The following is a 24,997-nucleotide window of genomic DNA, read 5'->3' on the forward strand; positions in this document are numbered from 1 at the left end:
AGAACTAATGCAGTATAATATATAATTTTTAATATTTCTTTATGAAAGAAGGGCCCATGAAGGCCAAAGTACCTAGAGCCCACAAATGTCATAATGCAGCCCTAGAAAAGAGGGCTTACTTCCAGTGGTAGCTGCTGAGAATAATGGAGATGATGCTTTTTACGCCCATAGCATGGTTCTCAGCACATAGTAGGAGGTCAACAAGCAAGAGCCTGAAGACTTCATGGGAATTTTGAACAAAGATGTTAACACCCTCTGATCTGGATGCTCTAAGGGCATTAGAGATAAGAGCGCTGGATACTGATAATAGGATGATTTCCGGAGGGCTCCCCAAGAAGGTTTCATTCATTCCTCTTTCATTCCTTTGAGCACTGTTTATTTACCTGTGCCTGACTCTATGCTACTTTTGGAGCTCATCGGTGAACAAATTGGACATGGTCCTTGTCCTGAGGGAAGCTACATTCTACGCAGGGAGCTGAATGAGGGGAACAAATAAAATAGTAACAAGTGCTAGTGTTCTGTGATAATAGGAGAGAGCAACTTCGGGCGATCAGAGAAAGCTTCTCTGAGTCATATGCCAAAAGGAGTCAAGCAAGCTGTGACCAGGAGAGAACATAGTAGGAGAGCAGAGCTGCTTGCCTTGTGTCTTTGGAACACAAAGGCCATTGAGAGTGGCACCAGGCAGCCCAGATGAAGCAAGGAGACAGGCAGGGCCAGATCCTGGTAGGGAGTTAGGTTTTTAACCGAGGGCTATTCGGATGGATTTAGAGCCCTTAGCATGGTGCTTGCACACAGTAGGTGCTCATAAGTATTAGTTGCTATGACGAGGAGGAAACATTTGGGGTTTTTTTTGGTTTGCTTGCTTTGAGGGAGTGACAGATCATATCTGGGGTTTTGGTGCTGTGTCCCCATAGCTGAGGGGGAGGCCTTATGTTGGGGAACTTGGAGGTGGGAATGCAAGATGGGAGGCCTCAGTGAGAGTTAACGGGTTAAGAAGGGGCTGGGGTAGATGCTCTAAGATTGAGGTTCAGTCCAGAGAATGTAGCAGCCTTGGCAGGGGGGTAGGGGGTGGCTATTGAGTGGGCCAGGAAGATGCTGAGACTTGCAGCCTGTGTGCCCGGGATGGAGGAAGGCAGGTTTCTGCAAGGGACCATCCTGAATTCAGATAGGGACTCGCAGAATTGGAGGTGCCATCGGAACCCGCCCGCGGAGATGTCTTGCAGGTGGCTGGAGGTGGAAGTCTGTGACTCTAGCTCCTAGTCACAAAATGAAATCTATTAAGTTAATGAATGAATGCCCTGCTGATGGCTTGTTACAGGGTTCATTTCCATGTGCTTTCTGAGGTGTTGCAAAGAATGGATGGCTGTTAAACTCCTACCTTCTCTCCTCTGGGATTTCCTTTTATAAAATAGTGCCTGAATTGAAAGCAAGCAAATTAATATATGTATAAGCAATTGCTCATATAGAAGCAGGGCTTATGCAACTCGCCTCTCCCTCAATCAAAAGGTTACTCATTAAATGGATGAACAAACAACCCCTAATGAAAGCATTACCTCCGGTCTGTAAGTTGCAATGATTTAACATATTGGGTCTATAGGTCTTGCCTCCTGAAATATGATTGACTTGCTTTTTAAAAGCCTTTCTAAAATGTCCTAATTAGCTTTCATTGCTTAAAATAAATATTCTAAAAACATTTTAGGATGATTTCCTGTTTAAGAAAGATTCTGGTGGAAATTTCCATGGAAATGAAAAGTTGGTTTCACTTAATCCATTGGAGGAACATTTGGGGAACACCTTCTCGGTGTCATGTGCTGGGATGTAGCTGTAAACCATCGACACAATTTAGTGCTAATGTCGGGAAAAAGAAACGCTGTCTCGTATGATAGTGAAAGTGCAGAGGGTCAGGGGCTTGAGCTCGCGGAGAGGTCAAGGAATACCTCTCTAGGGAAATGATATTGAAGCAGAGACTTCAGGCTTGAACATGGAGTCCTAAGAGAACAGGGCAGAGCAGAGAAAATAAAGATGACAGTGAGAGGAAGTGGTTGGAGTGCAGACCAGAAAAAGAGCGGGAGGAAAAATGCTTGAGAGACAGTCAGGAGTCAGATGACCTAAAAAATGTGCAAGAGATGTGGACTTTATCCCCATGAGAATAGGTAGCCATTGAAAGTTTTTAAACACAAGGGTGACATGATCATATGTAGGGATTTTAGAAGGTTGTTCTGGCTGCCAGGGAGCAAAGCAGGGCTTAGGAGGCCAGTTAGGATGCTGCTGACAAAACATCCAAGTTGAGACTGCTGGTAACTGCAGTTAAGGCAGGCTTGCGGCTGAAGTGAACACATTTGTGAAAGGCTCAGGAGGCCAGACAGAGGGGGTCTGAAGGGTCTTACCCAGTGAGCACATAATAAACGCCCAAATATTTAAGTCCTTCCTCTTCCATTCATGCATCAGCCCACTCTTCTGTGTTCTTCATGCCACTGAACAACACCTGCCACTGCCAACCTTCCTGCCGTATCCAGAGAGCACTTCTGTGTCTTCATTCTGATTGATATTCCAACACTAATCAGCCCAGATAGCCCGGACCCTCCTGAAATCCGATCCTTCCTCTGCATAGGCAGCACTGCACCTGCCTAATCTGCCTCCCACTGCCTCAGCTGTTCCTTCTCAGACTTCTTCCCCTGTTGTCCCCAAACATTTCTCTAGACATTTCAGTTCCTGGGGATGCAGGCTTGGAGTCTTCTAGACCTCCACTCTCTTCCTAGGGGATCTCACCTTTCCCACCCCTTCAAAATCATCTATATGCCGAGAACCCTTGTGTCATCTCTGATCTCCAGACTTGTGTATCTAAGTGACCCAACTACCCCTTGACCTCACCACTGGGTTTCCCCAGGGGCATCTCAGCATCTCTGTGAGTACCCCAACATGGTCCTTCTGCAGGAAATGGGGCCACCAGCTCCACAGTTACCAAGACCAATCACTAGGAAGTCATCCTTAACTTTTGTTCCCCATCCAATCCAAAAGTACTTCCTGTATCAGTTTTGCTTTAAAAGCATGCCTTCAATCTCTCCATATCTCGCATCGACAGTGCCACCTTCTTAGTCCAGATTTCCACGAGGTCTCAGTGAGTCACAGGCAATAGCCTCAAACTAACCGGGCCACATCTATCCTTATTCTGTTACAGCCCATTCTCCAAACATCTACAACGTCTTGCCTTTTTACATTTTGCTAAATCACTTTATCATAAAGAAAAACACCAAAGGTCGTAAAACTCTCCCCCCCCCCAATTTTTTGCTATAATTTGTGTCCTCCTGAGGCAAATAAACTGGACAAATACTTATGGGACTTCTAGATGAAGGTTAGGTGCCAAGGGGGGAACAAAGAGACTGATGTGAATGTGACTCATGCCGTCAAAGAGCTGCAGATCCAACAGGGGAGAGATGACATGCATATAGATCATTGAAATAGTACATGGATAACAATGACATGCTCTGAGAGAAGTGTTGATGGTGTTCTCTTGAAATCCAGAAGAGGAAGATCTTATTTCTGGCTGAGATGGTTAGGGGCTATTTCTTGGAAGAAATGGCTTTTGAGAAGATACTTAACAGGTAGGCAGGACTTGAGCATGTTGAGATTATAGGAAAGGGTGTTTGAGGGAGCAGGAACAAGAAGCAAAGGGCATTTGGGAAATAAGGAATGACTCCGTTCTGTTGATCCACGGGAAAGGGAAAGGGGCCCCGAGAGAAAAGGCTGGAAAGTAGTGCAAGATCTTGGAACGCTTTGAATTACATGCCAATGACATCAGCCTCTGTCTGAGGGAGCAGGCAATGGAAAACCATGGACAAACTTTAAGAGGATGAGAAGAATCAGGCATAATGAACACTCAAATGCGCATATAATGATTTGGAGAGTATAGAGTTCCCATCCCTAAGTTTTCTTCCTGATTTCCCTAAAGTTTTTAATACTCCTCTTGTCAAGAGGTGGAGTTTAAGTTTTCCTCTTCTTAAGTGTGGCCTGAGCTTAGCTTCTAATGAATGGAATAAAGCAGGGACCGTGTGAGAGGTTACGGGCTACGACACAAAAAGACACCATGGCCTCCATCTTGGTCCCACTGTCTCTTGAGTCACTCACTTTGGAGGGAGAAAGAACCCAAAATATGGGCAACCCCATGGGGAGGAGCACATGGGGAGGAGCTGAATCCTGTGCAGCCGCGGGAGTGAGGTTGGAAGTGGAGCTACCACTCCTGGTGAAGAACCAGCTGACATCCTGAAGGTTCCCTCAGGAGCGCCCATGAATCAGAACCGCCCAGCTAAGCTGCTCCAAACTTCTAACCTACAAAAACCACGAGTTAACAGATGTGTGTTGTTTTAAGCCAGTAAATTGGGAGTAATTTGTTACGCAGCGATAATCAGCTTATACTGGTTTAAGACTATTCTTTTAAAACATTAATCAGATTAGGTCCTCCACTGTTTGATGTCCTCAGTGGGTTCCATTTTTTATTCTTGTATTATTATTTGTGAATTATGGTATTATTTCATATGAACAACAATAAACCCATCCCATCTATAAATGCTTCCCAATGTGAAAACATCCTACCTAATAAAAGAGTAATATGCAAATTAACCATCAATCTGCCATACCCACAAGCCATGCCCACCAGTCACACCCACCAGCCAATCAGAGCGAGCATGCAAATAAACCCAACCAAGATGGCTACAGCCACAGAGAACAAGAGGGAGGCTTGGGTTTCCCAGGCAATGGAGGAAGCCAAGCTTTCCGCCTGCCCTTGCCAGCCTAAGCCTCCACTCAAGGCTACAAAGTTTCAATTATAGAAGGTAAATAAATCCAAACCGAAATGGCGGCAGCCACGGAGCTGGAAAGAGCGGGAGGCTAGGGTTGCCCCCGGCAATGGAAGAAGCAAAGCTTTCCGCACACCTTGGCCGGCCCAGGCCTCCGCTTAAGGCTACAAAGTTTCAATCATAGAAGATACACAAACCCCAACAGAAATGGCTGCTGGCCACAGAGCAAGCAGGAGGCTTGGCTCCACTCCAGGCTACAAAGTTTCAATCGTAGAAGGTAAATAAATTCCAGATACCAGGGCCTCCGCTTGGGTCACCAGGGGGCGTGGCTGGCCTGCAAACTACCACGGGCCCCTCGCTCAGGCCGCCCCACGCCCCAAGAGAACCCCCACCCTGATCTGGGACACCCTTCAGGGCAAACCAGCTGGCCCCCACCCCTGTACCAGGCCTCTACCTATCTAATAAAAGAGTAATATGCAGATTGACCATCACTCCACCACACAATATGGCTGCCCCCATGTGGTCAAAGATCCTGCCCCCATGTGGACACAAGATGGCCACCACAAGATGGCCAGCAGGGGAGGGCAGTTGGGAGGCACCAGGCCTGCAAGGGAGGGCAGTTGAGAGGGACCAGGCCTGCAAGGGAGGGCAGTTGGAGGCGATCAACCCTGCAGGGGAGGGCAGTTAGGGGTGACCAGGCCGGCAGAGGAGGGAAGTTGGAGGCAAACAGGCTGGCAGGGGAGCAGTTAGACATCAATCAGGCTGGCATGGGAGTGGTTAGAGGGTGATCAGGCTGGCATGCAGAAGCAGTTAGGGGCAATCAGGAAGGCAGGCAGGCAAGTAGTTGGGAGCCAGCAGTCCTGGATTGTAAGAGGGATGTCCGACTGCCCATTTAGGTCTGATCCCCGAGCCTAAACGGGCAGTCGGACATCCCTCGAGGGGTCCCAGATTGGAGAGGGTGCAGGCTGGGCTAAGGGACACCCCCCTGCCCCTGTGCATGAATTTCATGCACTGGGCCTCTAGTAAGTTATAATTATTGGGGGGAAATAACAATTAGCAAAATTTGTTAGATACTTAGGGCCTTTAGGTCTCTCTATGAAACAAAGTATGCTTAACTGTGTCCTCAAGGCAGAAAAATTAAGGATCTGAAAGACAGGAAACTAAAGAGTAGCCAGGTGTTTGTTTCTGCACTCTGTCCTGGTTCAGAGCTAACCTAATCCACACACAAGCTGGGCTCCTCCCTGACTACAAACTTTTCACTCTTTCATCACTTTCTGCCACCAGTACTTTCTGGAATTTAAAACAAATCTTTATTGTTGAAAATATTACATATATCCTCCTTATTCCCCCACTGACCCCTTTTACCGCCCCTAGACCCCCACCCCAGGCCTTCACCAACCTATTGTCTATGTCCATGGGTTATGCATATATGCATACAAGGTCTTTGGCTGAACACTTTCCACCCACACATCCTCCCCCACCTTCACCCTCTGAGATTCCACAGTCTGTTCTGTGGTTCTACGTTTCTGGATCTATATTTTTCATCAATTTATTTTGTTCATTAGATTCCACATATGAGTGAGATCATGTGATACTTGTCTTTCTCTGACTGGCTTATTATAGAATCTGTCTTGACTCCATTGTATGTTCTTGTCTCCTTTGTCAAATATTTATTCAGCATAAAACTTTCTAAGTCCCTCCATGCTGTCTCAAATGGTTAGAGATCCTTCTTTTTTACCGCTGCACAGTATTCCATGGTATAGATGTACCATGGCTTTTTTATCCACTCATCTACTGATGGGCACTTGGGCTGTTTCCAGATCTTAACTATTGTAAATAGCGCTGCTATGAACATAGGGGTGCATACATTCTTTCTGATTAATGTTTTGGGTTTCTTAGGATCTATTCCTAGAAGTGGAATCACTGGGTCAAATGGCAGATCCATATTTAATTTCTTGAGGAAACTGCATATTGTTTTCCATAATGGCTGCAATAGTCTGCATTCTCACCAGCAGTGTACTAAGGTTCCCTTTTCTCCACATCCTCACCAGCACTTGTCATTCGTTGATTTGTAGACATTCTGACAGGTGTGAGGTAATACCTCATCGTCATTTTAATTTGCATCTTCCTAATGATCAGTGATTTTGAGCATTTTTTCATATGTCTGTTGGCCATCTGTAAGTACATTTTGGAGAAATGTCTATTTAGGTCCTTTGCCCATATTTTAATTGGATTGTTTGTCTGTCTTTAGTTAAGTTGTAAGAGTTCCTTATATATTTTGGATACTAAGCCTTTATCAAATGTATCATTGCCAAATATGTTCTCCTATACAGTGGGCTCCCTTTTCATTTTGTTGATGGTTTCTTTTTGCTGTGCAGAAGCTTTTTTATTTTGATGCAGTCCCATTTGTTTATTTTCTCCTTAGTTCCCTTTGCCCTAGGAGATGTATCTGTAAACATATTGCTACTGGAGGTGTCTGAAATTTTGCTGCCTGTAGTTTCTTCTAGGATTTTTATGGTTTCACAACTTACATTTAAGTTTTTTATCCATTTGAGTTTATTCTTGTTTATGGTGTAAGTTGGTGGTCTAGTTTCTTCTCCTCCTCCTCCTCCTCCTCCTCCTCCTCCTCCTCCTTCTTCCTCTTCTCCTTCTCCTTCTTCTTCTTCTTCTTCTTCTTCTTCTTTTCTTCTTCTTCTTCTTCTGCATGTATCTGTCCAATTTTCCCAACACCATTTATTGCAGAGACTGTCTTCACTCCACTGTATGTCCTTGCTTCCTTTGTCAAATATTAATTGAGTGTAATAGCTTGGGTCGATTTCTGGGACTCTGTTCCATTGATCCATATGCCTGTTCTTGTGCCAGTACCAGGCTGTTTCGATAACGGTGGTTTTATAGTATAACTTGAAATCTGGTCTTGTGATTCCTCCAATTTTGTTTTTCTTTCTCAAGATTGCTGCAGTCTTTTTTGGTTCCACATACCTTTTTTGGAGTATTTTTTGGTTCCACATACCTTTTTGGAGTATTTGTTCTAGATCTGTGAATATGCTGTTGTTATTTTAATAGGGATTGCATTGAATGTGTAGATTAGTTTGGATAGTATGGAATTTTTTTTATTTAATTTTATTGATCTCAGAAAGGAAGGGAGAGGAAGAGAAAGATAGAAACATCAATGGTGAGGAAAAAAAAGAAAGATGGCAACCAGCAAGAAGGTAGGGTGTGTGAGAGTGAGGGAGTGATAGAGGAGTGTGTGGATGTGAGTGGTTGTGTGTGTGAGTGAAATAGGGACAGTTAGATCCTGCAGGCCTTCCAAGGGGTGCCAAACCAGGCAGTCTTAGACAGCAAAACTCTGCTGCTACCATGGACACTCCAGGGGCAACCAGCGCGGGCACAGAAATCATACCATCTTGAAAAACAGAAATGCTTGAGACTAGGATCCTAGCCTCACCACCACCTAATCTGGCCTCAGATGCAAACTGGGACCCTACAGCCACTAGGGACAAAGACCTGCGACCACAGCTGCAGACCCACAGACACCAAGAATCCAGACATCCCTGCCACAGATTTCTGTGAGTCACGGAGCCCATCCCCCTCCCCATAGGCTCCCTGCAGTGCCATAGGAACTGCTAGACCCGCCCCTCACACAGGGCTGCAACTCCGCTACTGGAATTTGAGCCTGGGCGCACACATGGGCACATGGACACCTGGAATCTGTTCCCCCCAGTGCACAATCATGTGACCAGACCACATGCCCACACAGGGTAGCTGTGCCACCTGACATAGATTTTGGGCAAGCGCACAAGGAAGTCTGTTCTACACAGTGCAGGAGTGGACCCTCTGCTGACATAGTGCGGCTGTGCAATGAAGACCCCCAAACAGACTGGGGACCCTGATTCTCTGCACAAGAGGCAGCACTAAGCACCAGTTTCTCATTGTGCACACCTGGGTTCCCTGAGCCCCAGTGCATGCACACTAAGCGCCAGTGACTCCAATTCTTGGTGCATGCACACACCGGGACCCTGATTCTTGGCGCGAGGTCGCACCAAGCAACAGAGACTCTGATACTCGATTCTTTGCACAGACACAGGGGTCCTCTGACTCCTGGAACGCACTAGGGCACCCTAATTTTCAGCACACATCAGCGGGGTCTCTTTTTCAGTGCAGCGCAGGCAGGGTCCCTGATTCTAGGTGCATGCACAAGGCTGCACTGAGTGCCAGTGACTCTGATCCTGGGCGAGCGTGGCTCCCACTAACCCACTACAGCCACATGTCTTGGTGTCGGAGCTCTTCAGTGACACTCGGGTGGCGCAAAGCTCCCACTGCACACGGCCCAGGCTCCAGCAACTCGGCGTTTGAACCTTCTGGTGATAGAATGGGGAGACAGCAAAACAATCCCCAGAGGAAAGAAAAGGAGGAATCGCCAAGAAAGGAAATAAGTTAAATTGAGGCATGCAACATGACAGAAAAAGAATTCAGAGTAATGGTCAAACAGTTCATACACCGGATGGATGAGAAAATCAACAATCTATGCAAAAATCAGGAAGAAGTCAAAAGTGATATAACTACAATCAAAAACACCATGGAAGGTTTAACAGTAGATTAGAAGAAGCAGAGGACCGAATTAGTGAGTTAGAAGATAAGGTAGTGAAACAAGCCCAATCTGAACAGCAACTAGAGAAAAAAATTAAAAAGCAGGAGAGCCTAAAGGAGCTTTGGGACAACATGAAACGAAGTAATATATGTATAATAGGGCTGCCAGAAGGACAAGAAGAGCAGCAAGCATTATAAAATCTATTTGAAGAAATAATGACAGAAAACTTCCCTGACATGGGGAAGAAAAAAAGTTACAGAAGTACAGAGAGTCCCAAGCAAGATAAATCTCAAAAGACCCACACCAAGACACATCATAATTACAATGGCAATTGTTAATGACAAAGAGAGAATCTTAAAGGCTGCAAAAGAGAGACAGAGAGTTACCTACAAAGGATCTCCTATCAGATTATCAAATGATTTCTCAACAGAAACACATCATGCTAGAAGGGAATGGAATGAAGTATACAAAGTGATGCAAAGCAAAGGACTGAATCCAAGAATACTCTATCTAGCACGACTATCAATCAAAATTGAAGGGGAAATCAGGAGCTTCACAGACAAAAAAAAAGGCTCAGGGAATTTATCACTACTAAGCCAGCAATGCAAGAAATGCTAAAGGAAATGCTGTAAAAAGAAGGAACATAAGGGGAGGAAGGAACACAGGCTTAACATTTTGCACTTGGATGTCGAGTGTGACTCGACACGGTTAGCATTAGAATAAAGGAATCAAGAAAAAAGCAAGCGAGTGCAAAGGGTTAAAGCACCGAAAAGGCTACAAACAAGTACCTATCAATCATAACATTAAATGTAAATGGATTAAATGCTCCAATCAAAAGTAATCCAGTGACTGAATGGATAAGAAAACATGACGCATATATATGCTGTCTACAGGAGAACAAGGGACTCACACAGACTGAAAATGAAGAGATGGAAAAATATATATCAGGCAAATGGAAATGAAAAAGAAAAGCTGGGGTAGTAATACTTATATCTGACAAAATAGACCTCAAAGTGAAGACCATAACAAGAGACAAAAAAGGCCACTTCATAATTCTAAAGGGATCAATACAACAAAAGGATATAACTCTGGTAAACATATATGCACCCAATGCAGGAACACCCAAATACATTAAAAAAAAAAAACCTTCTGGAAGATATCAGGGGAGAGATTGACAGCAACACAATCATAGTAGGAGACTTTAATACTCCATTAAGATCACTGGATAAATCCTCTAGACAAAAAGTTAGCAAAGAAACATCAATCCTAAAAGACTCACTAGATCAGATGGACTTAATTGACATCTTTAGAACATTCCACCCCAAAACTACAGAATATACATTAACAACACATGGGACATTTTCAAAGATAGGCCACATATTGGGACACAAAGTCTCTCCAAATTCAAGAGGAAATCATATCAAGCATCTTCTCAGATCACAATGGCATAAAATTAGAAATCAATTACAGTAAAACAATCACAAAATATTCAAACACTTGGAGGCTGAATAGCATACTATTAAACAATGACTGGGTTACCAAAGAGACCAAAGAAGGAATTAAAAACATCCTGGAAACAAATGACAATGAAAACACAACAATCCAAAATCTTTGGGACACAGTGAAAGCAATCCTGAGAGGAAAGCTCATAGCATTACAGGCCTACCTAAAAAAACAAGAAAAACTGGTAATAAACTATCTAACTCTTCAACTTTAAGAATTATAAAGAGAGCAACAAGAAAAGCCCAGTGTGAGCAGAAGGAAGAAAATAATAAAGATCAGAGCGGAAAAAAGTGACATAAAGACAAAAAAAAAAATACAAAAGATCAATGAAACCAAGAGCTGGTTCTTTCAAAGGATAAACAAGACTGATGAACCTCTAGCCAGGCTCACCAAGAAGCAAAGAGAGGGGACCCAAATAAACAAAATCAGAAACGAAAGAGGTGAAATAACAATAGACCCCACAGAAATACGAAGAATTATAAAAAATACTATGAGCAACTCTATTCCAACAAACTGGTCAACTTAGAAGAAATGGACATATTCCTAGAAAAATATGACCTTCCAAAACTCAACCAGGAGGAATAAAAAAATCTGAATAGGCCGATAACTATGGAGGAATAAAAAAATCTGAATAGGCCGATAACTATGGAGGAAATTGAAGCAGTAATAAAAAAACTTCCAACAGACAAAAGCCCTGGACCAGACAGCTTCCCTGGGGAGTTTTATCAAACATTCAAAGAAGAATTAAAACCTATCTTCCTCAGACTATTCCAAAAAATTCAAGAGGAAGGACCACTTCCAAGCTCTTTCTATGAAGCCAGCATTACTCTAGTCCCAAAACCAGATAAAGACAATACAAAGAAAGAGAATTACAGGCCAATATCCCTCATGAACATAGACGCCAAAATCCTCAACAAAATTTTAGCAAATTAAATACAGCATTACGTTAGAAAGATCATACACCATGACCAAGTGGGATTTATTCTGGGGAAGCAAGGATGGTACAATATCCACAAATCAATAAATATAATACACCACATAAACAAACGTAGGGATAAAAACCATATAATCATATCCATTGATGCAGAAAAAGCATTTGACAAAATCCAACACCCTTTCTTGATAAAAACTCTCAGCAAGGTGGGAATAGAAGGATCATACCTCAACATAATAAAAGCCATATATGACAAACCCACAGCCAACATTATACTCAATGGGCAAAAAACTAAAACCATATCCTCTAAGAACAGGAACAAGACAGGGATGCCCACTCTCACCACTCCTGTTCGACATAGTACTGTAAGTACTAACCATTTGATCAGAAAAGAAGAAGAAATAAAAGGCATCCAAACTGGTCCTAACTGGTTTGGCTCAGTGGATAGAGCGTCGGCCTGCGGACTCAAGGGTCCGGGGTTTGATTCCGATCAAGGGCATGTACCTTGGCTGCAGGCACATCCTCAGTAGGGGGTGTGCAGGAGGCAGCTGATTGATATTTCTCTCTCGTCGATGTTTCTAACTCTCTCTCCCTCTCCCTTCCTCTCTGTAAAAAAATCAATAAAATATATATTTTAAAAAAGGCATCCAAATTGGAAAAGAACAAGTAAAACTATCCTTATTTTCAGATGACATGATATTGCACATAGAAAACCCCAAAGTCTCCATAAAAAAACCACTAGACTTAATAAATGAATTCGGCAATGTAGCAGGATACAAAATTAACACCTAGAAGCCTATGGCTTTTCTATACACCAATAATGAACTCAAAGAAAGAGATATTTTAAAATCAATCCCATTTACCATTGCAACAAAAAAATTAAGATACCTAGGAATAAACTTAACCAAGGACACAAAGGACCCGTATTCAGAAAATTTCAGGAGCTATAAAAAGAGATAGAGGAAGACATGAACAAATGGAAGAATATACCATGTTCATGGATTGGTAGACTCAACATCATTAAAATGTCCATACTACCTAAAGAAATCTATAAATTCAATGCAATCCCCATTAAAATACCAACCGCATACTTCAGAGACCTGGAATAAATTCTCCAAAAATTCATCTGGAATTAAAAAAGACCCCGAATAGCTGCAGCAATTTTGAGAGAGAAGAACAATGTTGGAGGGATCACAATACCAGATATCAAACTATACTACAAAGCCACATTTTTTTGTAGCAATATCTTTACCAATACAGCTCCTAGGTCAATGGAAACTAAAGAGAAAATAAACAAATGGAACTACATCAAAATAAAAAGCTTCTTCACAGCAAAAGAAACCCTCAACAAAACAACAAGGAAGCCCACTGCATGGGAGAACATATTTTCCAATGCTATCTCAGATAAGGGTTTAATCTCCAAAATTTACAGGGGATTCATACAACTTAACAAAAGGAAGATAAACAATCCAATCAAAAAAATGGGCAAAGGACCTACATAGACACTTTGGAAAGAGGACATTAAGAAAGCCAAGAGACATACAAAAACATGCTCAAAGTCAGTAATCATCCAAGAGATGCAAATCAAAACAACAATGAGAGACCACCTCACACCTGTCAGAATGGCTATCATCAACAAAGGACAAGTGCTTGCAAGGATGCAGATAAAAAGGAACCCTCCTACACTGCTGGTAGGAATGCAGACTGGTGCAGTCACTGTGGAGAACAGTATGGAGTTTCCTCAAAAAATTAAAAATGGAACTCCTATTTGACCCAGTAATCCCACTTCTAGGAATATATCCCAAGAAAATAGAAACACCAATCAGAAAGGATATATGCATCCCTATGTTCATAGCAGCACCATTTACAATAGCTAAGATTTGGAAGCAGCCTAAGTGCCCATCAGCAGATGAGTGGATTAGAAAACTGTGGTACATCTACACAACAGAATACTATGCTGCTGTAAAAAAGAAGGAATTCTTACCATTTGCAGCAGCATGGATGGAACTGGAGGGCATTATGCTAAGTGAAATAAGCCAGTCAGAGAAAGATAAATACCACATGATCTTACTCATTTATGGAAAATAAAAAGCATTATAAACTGTTGAACAAAAATAAATAGAGGCAAAGAAGCATTGAACAGACTGTCATACTACAGGGGGAAGGTTGGTGGGCGGGGGTGGGGGGTGGGGAATAAGAGATCAACCGAAGGACTTGTATGCATGCATATGAGTACAACCAATAGACGCAAGACACTGGGGTCGGGGTGAGGGTAAGTACCGGGGGGTAGGGGAAACTGGGGGGAGATCAATGGGGGGAAAAAAAGGGGACATATGTACTACTATTTGTAATACCTTAAACAATAAAAATTTTAAAAAAGAAACATCAATGATGAGAGAGAATCATTGATCATGCCAGGAAACCAGGCAGGTGTCCTGACGTGGAATCTAACCATGACCACCTGGTTCATAGGTCAATGCTCAACCACTGAGCAATGCCAGCTGGGCAGTATGGACATTTTAATGATGTTAATTCTACCAATCCATGAACACAGTATAATCTTCCACTTGTTTATATATTTTTCTATCTTTTTTTTTTTCAATATCTTGTAGTTTTCCAAATACAAGCATTTTACCTCCTTGGTTAAGATTATTCCTAAGTGTCTTAATTTTTTTTTGTTGCAATAATAAATGGGATACTTTATTTAGTTTCTCTTTCTGAGAATTCATTATTAGTGTATAAAAAAGTCCATCAATTATTGGGTATTGATTTTATATTATGCTACATAGCCAAATTCATTTTTGTTGTTGTTGATATCTTAATTATTTGAAATTTATTTAATCAAACAAATCATTTCTTTTAAGAATTATATTGAATTTATTCTTTTTCTTTTATAAATCTTTATTGTTGGATGTATTATATATGTCCCCTTGTTTTCCCCATTGACCTCCACCACCCCAACTGGCCACCAACCCGAGAACTTTCCCACTCTATTGTCTGTGTCCATGGGTTATGCATAAAGGTCTTTGGTTGATTACCTGCCACCCACCCACCTCCCCCTGCCTTCCCTCTGAGATTTCGCACTGTGTTCCATACTTCCATATCTCTGGGTCCACTCCATTCATCAGTTTTTACTTAGATTCCACATATGACTCAAATAATGTGATACTTGTCTTTCTCTGACTGACTTATTTCACTTAGCATGATACTCTTCAGGTCCCTCCATGCTGTCTCAAAGAGTAAGAGATTCTTCTTTTTTACTGCTGCATAGTATTCCATGGTATAAATGGAATATTTTTTTATCCACTCATCTACTGATGGACAATTGGGCTGTTTCCAGATCTTAGCTATTGTAAATTGTGCTGCTATGAACATAGGGGTGCATACCTTCTTTCTGCTTGGTGTTTCGGTTTTCCTAGGATATAATTCTGGATGTGGGATCACTGGGTTAAATGGCAGATCCATTTTTAATTTTTGGAGGAAACTCCATACTGTTTTCCATAATGGCTGCACCAGTCTGCATTCCCACCAGCAGTGTACTAGTGTTCCTTTTTCTCCACATCCTCACCAGCACTTGTCACTTGTTGATTTGTTGACAGTAGCCATTCTGACAGGTGTGAGGTGATACCTCCTGGTCGATTTAATTTGCATCTCGATGATGATGATCAGTAACATTGAGCATTCTTTCATATGTCTCTGGGCCATCTGTATGTCCACTTTGGAGAAGTGTCTATTTAGGTCCCTTGCTCATTGTTTAATTGGATTGTTTGTCTTCCTTCTGTTAAGTTGTATGAGTTCCTAATATGTTTTGGATATTAACCATTTATCAGACATATCATTGCCAAATATGTTCTCCCATGCAGTAGGCTCCCTTTTTGTTTTGTTGATGGTTTCTTTTGCTGAGCAGATGCTTTTATTTTGATGAAGTCCCATTTGTTCATTTTCTCCTTAATTTCCTTTGCCTTAGGAGATGTATCTATAAACATATTAGTATGAGAGATGTCTGAGATTTTTGCTGCCTATGATTTCTTCTAGGATTTTTATGGTTTCATGACTTACATTTAAGTCTTTTATCCATTTTGAGTTTAATCTTGTGTATGGTGTAAGTTGGTGGTCCAGTTTTATTTTTTGCATGTATCTGACTAATTTTCCCAACACCATTTATTGAAGAGACTGTCTTGACTCCATTATATGCTCTTGCCTCCTTTGTCAAAAATTAAGAGAGCATAAAGGCTTGGGTCCATAGATCTATTTGCTTGTTCTTATGCCAGCACCAGGCTGTTTTGATTTCTGTGGCTTGGTAGTATAACTTGAAATCTGGTATTGTGATTCCTCCAAAATTTTTTAAAATATATTTTTATTGATTTCAGAGAGGAAGGGCGAGGGGGAGAGAGATAGAAATATCAATGATGAGAGAATCATTGATCGGCTGTCTCCTGCATGTCTCCTCACCCCCAACTGGGGATCGAGTTGCAATCCAGGCATGTGTCCCTGACCAGAATTGAACCTGGGACCCTTCAGTCCATAGGACAATGCTCTATCCACTGAGCCAAACCTGTTAGAGCTCCAACTTTTTTTTCTCTCTCAAGATTGCTGTAGCTATTCAGGGTCTATTTTTATTCCACATAAATTTTTGAAGTATTTGTTCTAGGTCTGTGAAGTATTCTATTGGTATTTTAATAGGGATTGCATTGAATCTGTAGATTGCTTTTGGTAGTATGGACATTTGAATGATGTTGATTCTACCAATCCATGAACACGATATAGTCTTCTACTTGTTTATATTGTCTTCAATCCCTGTTTTCAAAGTCTTGTAGTTTCCCAAATACAGGTCTTTTGCCTCCTGGATTAACTTTATTCCTAATTATCTTAAATTTTTGGTTACAATGGTAAATGGGATTTTCTGTTCAGTTTCCCTTTCTGAGATTTCATTATTGATGAATAAAAAAACATCTATTTTGGAGTATTGATTGTTCATCCTGCTACATTGCCAAATTTATTTATTTAATCTAGTAGTTTTTTTTATAAAGTCTAGGGTTTCTATATACAATAACATGTCATCTGTGAATATGAGAGTTTTACTTCCTCCTTTCCCTTTGGGTTGCCTTTTATTTCCTCTTATTGTCTGATCACTAGGACTGTGACTAGGACTTCCAGTACTATCCTATCTAATAAAGAGGGGATATGCTAATTGACTGTCACGCCCTCACAAAAGATGGAAGTGACCACAGCCAATAAAGAGGGAATATGCTAATTGACTGCCATGACCTCACAAGATGGCAACGCCCACAGCCACAAGATGGCAGCGCCCAGTCCCCTCAGCCCCGCCGCATCCAGCCAGAGTTCCCCAGTCCCCTCAGGCCTGCCTCATCCAGCCAGAGTTCCCCAGTCCCCTCAGCCCCACAGGGGAAGGCAGTTGGGGGCAATCGGGCTGGCAGGGGAGGACAGTTGGGGACGATCATGCTGGCAGGGGAGCAGTTAGGCATCAGTGGTTAGGGGGCTATCAAAGTGGCAGGCAGAGTGGTTAGGAGCAATCAGGCAGGCAGGCAGGCAAGTGGTTAGGAGCCAGCAGTCCTGGATTATGAGAGGGATGTCCGAGGGGTCCCATATTGGAGAGGGGGCAGGCTGGGCTGAGGGACACCCCACCCCATGCATGAATTTCATGCACCAGGCCTCTAGTGTTGAACAAAAGTGGTGAAAGTAGACAACCCTGTCTTGTTCCTGATCTTTATGAAAATGGTTTCAGTTTTTGCTCCTTGAACATGAGGTTTGCTATAGGTTTATCATATATGGCCTGTATCATGTTGAGTTATGCTCCCTCTATTCTCACTTTGCTGAGAGTTTTTATAAAAAATGGTTTTTAGCCTTGGCTGGTTTGGCTCACTGGATAGAGCGTTCACCTACAGACTGAAAGGTCCTGGGTTCGGTTCCAGTCATGGTCACATGCCTGGGTTGCAGGCAGAATCCCAAGTGTGGGGCGTGCAGGAGACAGCAGATCAATGGTTCTCTCTCATCATTGATGTTTCTCTCTCTCCCTCTCCCTTCCTCTCTGAAATCAATAAAGATATGTTTTCTAAAATATGGTTGTTAGATTTTATCAAATTTTTTTCTGCATCTATTGATATGATCATGTGATTTTTGTCTTTTAATTTGTTTAGATGATGTATTTATTGATTTATTGATTTGTGAATATTGTACCAGCCTTGCATCCCTGGAATAAATCCCACTTGGTCATGGTGTATGATCTTTTTAATATATTGCTGGATCTGATTTACTAATATTTTGTTGAGGATTTTAGCATCTATGTTCATCAGGGGATATTGGCCTATAATTCTCTTTCTTTATAGTGTCTTTATCTGGTTTTGGAATTAAAATAATGCTGGCCTAATAAAAAGAGTGTGGAAGTGTTCCTTACTCTTGGATTTTTTGGAATAGTTTGAGGAGTATAAGTGTTAGTTCTTTGAATGTTTGGTAAAACTCCCCTGTGAAGCCATCAAGACCTGGCATTAGTTTGCTGGGATTTTTTTTATTACTACTTCCAATTCATCAGTTGTTATTGGCCATTCAGGTTTTCTGATTCCTCCTGACTCAGTTTTGGGAGAGGGTATATTTCTAGGAATTTTTCCATTTCATCCTCGTTGTTCAGCTTGTTGGCATATAGTTGTTCATAGTACTTTCTTACAATCCTTTGTAAGAAAATGTCAATAAGAAAGTGTGATGTCAGTGGTTACTTCTCCACTTTCATTTCTGATTTTATTTATTTGTGTCCTGTCTCTTTGGTTCTTGATGAGTCTGGCTTGCAGTTCATCAATCTTGTTTATCTTTTCAAAGAACCTCACTCATTTTTGGAATATAATGAACATCATAAACTGATGAACAAAAATAGATACAGAGACAAAGAAGCATTGAACAGACTGTCAAACTTCAGCAGGAAGGAAAGGAAGGGTTGGCGGGGGAGGGGGGTAAGAGATCAACCAATGGACACAGACACTAGGAGGGTAAGGGCATGTGCTGGGTGGGTGGGGGAGACTAAGGGGAGGTCAATCAGGGAAAAAGGAGACATGTGTTCTACTATCTGTAATACTTTAAACAATAAAAATAATAAGATAAAATATTTGAATTAAAAAAACAGCTCTTGGTTTCATTTATATTTTGTATTAGTTTTTATTTTTTAGTCTCTATGACATTTATTTCTGCTCTAATTTTATTATTTCCTTCCTTCTACTTACTCTGAGTTTTTCTTGTTGTTCTCTTTCTAAATCTGTAAGTTATAGGGTTAAATATTTTATGGTTGATTTTTCTTGTTTCTTGAGGTAGGCCTGTAGTGCTATGAATTTCTATGTCAGGACTGTTTTGCAGTGTCCCAGAGATTTTGGGTTGTTGTGTGTTCATTTGCATTTGTTTCCAGGAAGTTTGTTATTGCTTTCTTGATCTCATTGGTAACCCACTCATTGTTTAATAACATACTATTTAATCTCCATGTGTTTGAATGGTTTGGGGTGTTTTTACTGTAGTTGATTTCTAATTTCATTCCACTGTGATCTGAGAAGACACTTGATATGATTTTAATCTTCTTGAACTGGCAGGGACTTGTTTTGTGTCCCAAAATGTGGTCTATCTTTGTGAATGATCCATGTGCACTTGAGAAGAATGCATATTCTGCTACTTTGGCATGAAATGTTCTAGAAATGTAAGTTAAATCCATCTGATCCAATGTGTCCTTTAGAATCACTGTTTTCTTGTTAATTTTTTTCTGGAAGATCTATGCAGTGAAGTCAGTGGGGTGTTAAAGTCCCCCACTATGACTGTATTGTTATTGATATCTTCCTTAAAGTCCTCTGATAGATTTTTATATATTTAGGTGCTTCTATATTGGTTGTATATGTTTACCAGCATTATATCCTCTTATTGGATCGATCCCTTTAGTATTATGTAGTGACCTTTGTTATCTCTTGTGAGGGATTTTATTTTGAAATCTATTTGTCAGATATGAGTATTGCTACTCCAGTTTTTCTTTCTTTTCCATTTGCATGGAAAATATTTTTCCAACCCTTCACTGTCATCTATGTGTGTCTTTTGTTGTGAGGGGTGTCACTTATAGAGAGCAGATAGTTGGGTCATGTTTTTGTTTCCATTCAGCTACCCTATGTGTTTTGATTGGAGCATTTAATCCATTTACATTTAAAGTTATTTTGTATAGGTTCTTATTTATTGCCATTTTAATTCTGTGTGCCTAGGTTTCTCTCTTTATTTCTTCTTCTCATTACAGCATTTCCTTTAACATTTCTTATAATGCTGGCTTGCTGGTGATGTACTTCTTAAACATTTTTTTTTTAATCTGGGAAGCTCTTTATTTGACCATGTATTTGAAATGATAGCCTTGCTGGATATAGTAATCTTGGTTTCAGATCCTTGCTTTTCATTACCTTGAGTACTTCATGCCATTCCCTTCTGGCCTGTAGAGTTTCTGATGAGAAATCAGGTGTCAGCCTTATGGGAGCTCTTTTGTAGGTAACAGCTTGCTTTTCTCTTGCTGCTTTTAAGATTCTCTCTTTGTCTTTAATTTTTGGTATTTTAATTATGATGTGTCTGGGTGTGGGCCTGTTTGGGTTCTTCTTGCTTGGCGTTCTCTGTGCCTCCTGAACTTGTGTGACTTTTTCCTTTACCAGGTTAGGGAATCTTTCTGTCATTATTTCTTCAACCACATTCTCTATCTCTTTTTGCCTCTTTGGTACATCTGCTATTACAATGTTTTTACATTTCATGTTGTCCCACTGCTCTTTTAAGCTGGTCTTCTATTTCTTAATTGTTTTTCTTTTTCATTCTCTGACAGAGTGATTTTTTTCAACTCTGTCTTCTAATTCACTGATTTGATACTCAGCTTCCCCTAATCTGCTGTATATTCCTTCCAATGTGTTCTTTATTTGCACAATGTCATTCTTTTTTTTTCCTGTGCCAGACACTATTTTATTTTTACTTATTTATTTCAAGAAAAACTATTTTAAATATAATAAAGTTACATGGAATAAACATTAACATTTCAAGAAAAATTATCTTAAACATAATGTTACATACAATAAACATTAATATCTCAAGAAAAACTATTTTATTTATTTATTTTAATTTAATAAATCTTTATTGTTCAGATTAATACAATTGTTTCTCCTTTCCCCCCCCCCATATCTCCCCTCCACCTGGTTCCCACCCTCCCTTCTGCCCTTACCTCCCCCCCCGCTGTCCTTATCCATAGGTGTATGATTTTTGTCCAGTCTCTTCCCATACCCCCCACACAGACACCCCTTTCCTCCTGAGAATTATCAATCCACTCCGATTCTATGCCCCTGATTCTATTATGTTCACCAGTTTATTCTGTTCCTCATATTTTTAATTCACTTGACTTTTAGATTCACTTGTTGGTAGATATGTATTTGTTGTTCATAATTTTTATCTTTACTTTTTTCTTCTTTTTCCTCTTTTTAAAGAATACCTTTCAGCATTTCATAATACTGGTTTGGTGGTGATGAACACCTTTAGCTTTTTCTTATCTGTGAAGCTCTTTATCTGACCTTCAATTCTGAATGATAACTTTGCTGGGTAGAGTAGTCTTGGTTGTAGGTTCTTCCTATTCATCACTTTGAATATTTCTTGCCACTCCCGTCTGGCCTGCATAGTTTCTGTTGAGAAATCAGCTGATAATCGTATGGGTGCTCCCTTGTAGGTAACTAACTGTTTTTTCTCTTGCTGCTTGTAAGATTCTCTCTTTGTCTTTTGCCCTTGGTATTTTAATTATGATGTGTCTTGATGTGGCCCTCTTTGGATTCCTTTTGTTTGGGGTTCTGTGCGCTTCTTGTAAGTCTATTTCTTTCACTAGGTGGGGGAAGTTTTCGGTCACTATTTCTTCAAATAGGTTTTCAGCGTCTTGCTCTCTCTCTTCTTCTGGGACCCCCATAATTCTGATGTTGGTATGCTTGAAGTTGTCCCAGAGGCTTCTTACACTATCTTCAACTTTCTGAATTCTCTTCTCGCTTCTCTGGAGGAGTGTCCTTTGCCTCTTTGTATTCCAAATCTTTGACTTGATTCTTGCATTCCTCTAGTCTGCTGTTGGGTCTCTGTATAATATTTTTTATTTCAGTCAGTGTATGTTTAATTTCTAGTTGGTCCTTTTTCATATCCTCGAGGGTCTCATTAAATTTATCGGCCTTTTCCATGAAATTCTTGAAAACCTTATAACCGTGGTTTTGAACTCTATGTCCATTCATTTGTTCTCCTCCATTTCTTTCATTTGTGATCTGTTTCCTTGCCGCCTCATTTTTGCTGCTTCCCTGAGTTGGTAGGGTAGCTTTGTGTACTAGGTGTCCTATTGGTTCAATGGGTCAGCCTCCCAGTTACCTGAGGTGGACACTCTTGGTGCACCCCTTTGTGGACTGTGTGTACAGCCTTGTTGTAATTAAGTCTTGATTGTTGTTGGTGTCACTGGGAGGAATTGACTTCCAGGCCAATTGGCTGTGAGGACCAGCTATGTCTATAATGGAAGAGTTGCTGTGCTGGAGACATGTTTATGGGGCAGGACTTGTTCCAGTAGGGCTTTGGTGCTCACTGAGTCTGCCTCTTGAATGTGTCCCTTATGAGAGTGGTTGAAATCTGGTGTCGTCTCACAACGACCACTAGATACACTAATGTCTGGATCTCCAATGGGGTGCAGGTCAGCTACTGTCTGAGGCCACCCAGCAGGAGCTACAGCAAGAACTACAGTTTTCTCCTCTTTGCTTGGGCTTTGGTGGTTTTGGAGCAGTTTGACTGGAGTTGCAGTTTATTTGGTTAAGCTTCCACAGAATAGGCCATTTATATGCAAAAGCCACTGTGTGGAGCCTGGGCAGGTTTGTAGAATGTGCGGGACGGGGTCTCAGGGCGGGGCGGGGTCTCAGGGCGTCACTAGGCTAGGGCGTGGCAACCGGCGATGGCTGCCATCAGCTGTCTCTGCCTTTCTGCATTTCCAAGTCCTCATGTCCAGCGCCGTAAACAATGATTTCTGGGCACATCTCTGCAAAATAGTCACTCTCACTTTCCGACCCGATGGCCGAGAGTCCAGCTTCTCCCCGTAGGCGTCTGGGTCCCCCGCGTGTCCCCAGAAACTGGATTTCAGAGTGATCAGGAGCTTATCTCCCTTCAGGTTGAAAAAAAGCCGCACACCCAGTCGCCCGCCACCAGCCTGATTTGCGCACCTCCGTACCTCAGCTTTTCTGCATTTGTGCTCCTTTATTTTTCCTTCTTAGTTGTAAATCTACCACTCAGCTAGCTTTCCCGTGGTTCTGGGTGGTAGACGTTTTGTCTTTTAGTTGTAGTTTTGAAATTGTTGTGCGAGGCGGCAGTTTAGTTGTTTACCTTTGACGCCATCTTGGTTCCCAGTCTCAAGAAAAACTCTGCACAATGTCATTCTTTATTAATGTTCTCATGTTGTTGAGCATCTTTACCATCATTATTCTGAACTCTATATCAGATATATTTCTTATCTCCATTTCATTTATTGCTTTTGGAGAATTCTCTTGCTCTTTCATATGGGGGTTGTTTCTTTGTCTTCTCATTTTGCTGCCTGTTTAGTTTTGTGACTGTGCTTTAGGTAGATCTGCTACACCTCTCAATATCTAGTGTAGGACAGTGTCAAACATTGTTTCTTTCTAATTAGATCAGGCAAAGTCTCAAAGCCTCTAGACACTGCCTCTTTCTACAGACTGATAGGATTCCACTTTGAATTGCCCTCAGGTGTGCTGAGAGTTTTTTTGTTTTGTTTTTTTAACAGCGTGGGACAATTGTGCCTGCCTTTAGGCTAATTGTTATTCTCAGTCTATTATTGGACCTCTGAAACTCTGCATTGTGAGGCAAGGTATTTTCCCATAGGGTGCGTCAACTGTCTCCTCCCCCCCACCCCCGCCCCCAGGCAAAGCCATCAGTCTCTATGTAGTCTCCACTTTCTGTCCTTGGTTATTAGGGTTCTCTCCAGCAAGTTTTCCATTGATTATTCAGGAAAATTTTCTGCATTTTAGTTGTAATTCTAGTTTGGTTCTGGGAGCATGTTTGTTCAGCTTCCACTTACTTTGCTGCCATGTTTAACCTTTTGCACTCGAATGTCAAGTGTGACTTGACACGGTTAGCATTGGTAGCAGCTCGTATGTCGAATTGTATTGAATGTATCAATAATTTGAAATATAAAAAAATCCAAATAAATAAGTTTGTATGAAAAGAAACTCCAGTTTTTTATTCTACTGCCGCGCTTTGTAAAATCTGGGATATTTAAAAAATTAAATCCCAAGTAGAATAAAGGAATTGAGAAAAAAGCAAGTGAGTGCAAAGGGTTAATCTTCACAAATTCATTTAATGAATCTAGTAATTTTTTGGTGGAATCGTTAGGGTGTTCTATGTATAATATTATGTCATCTATGAATAATGACAGTTTTACTTCCTCCTTTCCAATTTGGATGCCTTTTATTTCTTCTCCTTGTCTGATTGCTGTGACTAGTACTTCCAGTAGTATGTTCAATAAAAGTGGTAAAAGCAGACAACCCTGTCTTCTTCCTGTTCTTTGGGGAAATGGTTTTAGTTTTTGCCCATTGAGTATGATGTTTGCTATAGGTTTGTCATATATGGCTTTTAACACATTGAGATATACTCCCTTTATTCTCACTTTGCTGAGAGGTGTTTTGTTTTTAATCAAAAATGGGTGTTAGATTTTGTCAAGTGTTTTTTCACACCTATTGATATGATCATGTGATTTTTGTCTTTCAATTTGTTTATGTGGTATATTACATTTATTGATTTGTGAATATTGTACCAGCCTTGTATCCCTGGAATAAGTCCCACTTGGTCATGGTGTATTATCTTTTTAGTATATTGTTGAATCTGATTTGCTAATATTCTTTTGAGGATTTTTAACATATATGTTCATCAGGGATAATGACCTGTAATTCTCCTTCTTGTAGTATCTTTATCTGGTTTTGGAATTAGGATAATGCTGGCCTCATAAAAAGAGTTTGGAAATGTTCCTTCCTCTTGGATTTTTTGGAATAGTTTGAGGAGTATAGGTGTTAGTTTTTCTTTGAATGTTTGGTAAAACTCCCCTGTGAAGCCATCTGGACAAGGGATTCCATTTGCTGGGAGGTTTTTGATTACTACTTCTATTTTGTC

Source organism: Eptesicus fuscus, chromosome 12 (genome assembly GCF_027574615.1).
Source record: "Eptesicus fuscus isolate TK198812 chromosome 12, DD_ASM_mEF_20220401, whole genome shotgun sequence".
In the NCBI taxonomy this organism is placed as follows: domain Eukaryota; kingdom Metazoa; phylum Chordata; class Mammalia; order Chiroptera; family Vespertilionidae; genus Eptesicus; species Eptesicus fuscus.